The sequence below is a fragment of the Penaeus monodon genome, chromosome 30 (assembly GCF_015228065.2).
Source record: "Penaeus monodon isolate SGIC_2016 chromosome 30, NSTDA_Pmon_1, whole genome shotgun sequence".
Taxonomy (NCBI): domain Eukaryota; kingdom Metazoa; phylum Arthropoda; class Malacostraca; order Decapoda; family Penaeidae; genus Penaeus; species Penaeus monodon.
This window is the reverse complement of record NC_051415.1, coordinates 14,505,353-14,508,265: the sequence shown is the minus strand read 5'-3', so window position 1 is coordinate 14,508,265 and position 2,913 is coordinate 14,505,353. Positions and strand designations below refer to the sequence as shown.

At 35.6% G+C, this 2,913-nt stretch overlaps 1 non-coding gene across 1 annotated transcript; it reads left to right on the top strand.

The window, feature by feature from the left end:
• Nucleotides 1-2,627: 2,627 nt before the first annotated feature.
• On the top strand, nucleotides 2,628-2,746 carry LOC119592781. The gene has a single exon (XR_005230467.1). It is a non-coding gene; the product is annotated as a 5S ribosomal RNA (ribosomal RNA).
• Nucleotides 2,747-2,913: the final 167 nt, after the last annotated feature.

Below are 2,913 nucleotides of genomic sequence, written 5' to 3'. Positions count from 1 at the left end.
AGAAGATGAACAAGGAAGAAGTCCCACAAAATGGTCGCCAAGAGGCAGCGGAAATGGCCGACCCCGGAGAAGAAGGAGCGCGTGTGGGAACAAGCAACAAAGAGCACCTGGTCTTCGAAAGGTGCGAAAGTGAACCTGCCGTGAGACGAATAATATCTCCGCTAACGAGGGAAACCTTAATTTCGTATTTGCAAAGGTATGAAAAGAAATTAGCAAAGAAACTTAGTAAGTTAAAGTGATTGATGAAAAATTAATAATAGGTGCTTCCTGATGAAGAAATCAAACCAGAACACCATGTATTCTTGTCATATGTAGATCAGTTTTATACTGTCAAAGAAAACGCAAGAGAAAGAGCAGGATCTTCAGTAGAAAACGAAGATTATGAGGAACACCAGAATTGCTTAAATGATATGGAAGAAATATAATTGCATGTCCTTGAATATAAGGTAAAGTTTGAAAGGTGGTTACAGACCCAAGAAGAAGAATGTCAAAGCCAATGTAAGAAGTAATCATAGGTAAAGGATTATTAAAAGCATTGTTGCTGAAAGTATAATCCAAGCAAAATATGACCAGCAAATGAAAATGACAGAGCTCGAAGCTAAGGCAAGAACATTAGAAATAAACAAGGGATAGGAATGGGAGCGTACACAGAAAGAGGAAATGGAAGCACTAGAGTATGAGAAGGAGATGCAGTTAATTAAAATTGAAAGGGATGTAGTTCATGCTAGGTTTAAGAGAGCAGAGGAGATTGATCAAAGGAAATTTAAAGTTCAAAAGGCTGAAAGGTTCAGTAATTTTTATGATCCATACATGAGAACAGAACGCCATGGTGTAAAGTCCTATAAGTGTGGAAACTTTTCAAAGATGTCAAATTCAAAAGGGTTACGTTAAAGAACTACGAAAGCCCAATAGGATATTAAGCCATTTGATGGTAACCCTCTTGAATTCAATAGATTTCAGAGACAGTTTCGTTCAAAGGTACTAAATTACTGCACTTCCTGTGATGGACGTCCAAACTACATAGAACAGTTTACCTCAGGGGAAGCAAAAGAAAGAATACAAGAATTTATGAGCATGAACTCAGAACAAGGGTATAAGGCAGCTTTGAAAGAACTTGAGGATTGTTATGGGAATGATGCTGTAGCCCAGGCTGTAGATTGGCCAGTAATAAAGGGAAATGATGTAAATGCTTTTGGCAAATTTTCCATGTATCTCATAAGATGTAAATATGATATATTAAGTATGGATTCAATTAAAAGTTTAGAAAACCCAGATAACATGAGAAAACTTGTCATGAAAATGCCATACAACATGCAGGAAAGGTGGCGCACAATTATCTGTGAGAAGGGTGATATATTTAAACCCATACTATTTGCAGACCTGGCAGATTTTGTTAAAAGGGAAGCCAAGAAAGCCAAGCATTCAATCTATGGTATAGATAAAGTAAACTGATAAGCCTAAGACAAGGCAAGTATTTGCTACACAAGTCCAAGAAAGGGAAATTAAAAAAACGTAATGATAAAGACTATGAATATAAATGTCATCAATGTAAGGGAAATCATAGGCTACTGAATTGCAGGAAGTTTAAAGAACTTGAATATAAAAGGAAAGTTGAATCAATAAGGGAAAACAAATTATGCTTCTCATGCTTAAGAGCTGGTCATAATAGCTCTTAATGTTTCAAGAAGGAAAATTGTCTCAACTGCAATAAAGAACATCCTACAATAATGTATATGGAGGGAATGTTTGATAAGGTTTAGAAGAATGCATTACTACAGGATGAAATTAAAAATCTAAGGGCTGAATTAGAGGAACTAAAAAATGAGAATATGCTGATACAAAAGAAGTGTGAACAAGAAGTTCAAAATCCCAAAGAAGTGATAAATGTAAATGTAGAAGCTTGCCACATATCAAAAGGAAAGGACAAAATGGCCACACTAGCAATCATTCCAGTAAAAGTTAAAAGGAATATTAGTCACAAATCCATACAGACACTAGCATTCTTAGATCCAGGTTCAGCTACTACTATTTGTTCAGAGAAACTAATGAATGAGCTAGAATGTAACGAAAAAAGGGTCATATACAACTTAGAGACCCTTACTGGGGAAAAAGAAGGTAAGCTCGACGGTACTGAAGGATTTACAAATTAGTTCCTTTACAGGAAATGATTTGGTAGATTTATCAGATGTTCATTCTCAGGATAATATAAACATTTGCAAAGGGTTTATGCCTTCATAGGAAGATTTTTAAAAATGGCCACATTTAAGAGATGTAGAGATTCCACAATTTGATGGAGAAGGAAGTCTATTAATTGGAAACAATAATCTAGAAGCATATAGACCATTGGAAAGTATAACAAAACAAAACAAGAATAGGTTTGGTAATATGTGGTCTACTGAAATGACAGGGAGCGGATCTTGTAGCATCCTATAAAACTAGTATGACAGAACTTAATAGGTATGAAGAACAAAAGAACTTGACCATTTAGTAAGAGAACTCTTATACGCGTCATAAGTAGAATGTAATGGCAATGAAGGGTGATTCAAAAACCAAAGTTAACATTCTATTTAAATGATGAAAGAGTCGTGAGCACTGAGATAAATCAGGTTAATGGTAAATGTTTAAATGCCAACGATCATACCACGTTGAAAGCACCGCTTCTCGTCCGATCAGCGAAGTTAAGCAACGTAGGGTCTGGTCAGTACCTGGATGGGTGACCGCCTGGGAACACCAGATGCTGTTGACATTTTATCATATTAACTAAATATGTTATACCTTTCTTTATCAGATTTAACAGCTCCTCTTATATTTGTATATAGAAATCAACTGAAATTATACTTCCATAAACAAGAAATAGAATAAAAGTTCTCGCCGTCAGATTGAGAAAGAAGGATAAACAGAAAACGAATAGGG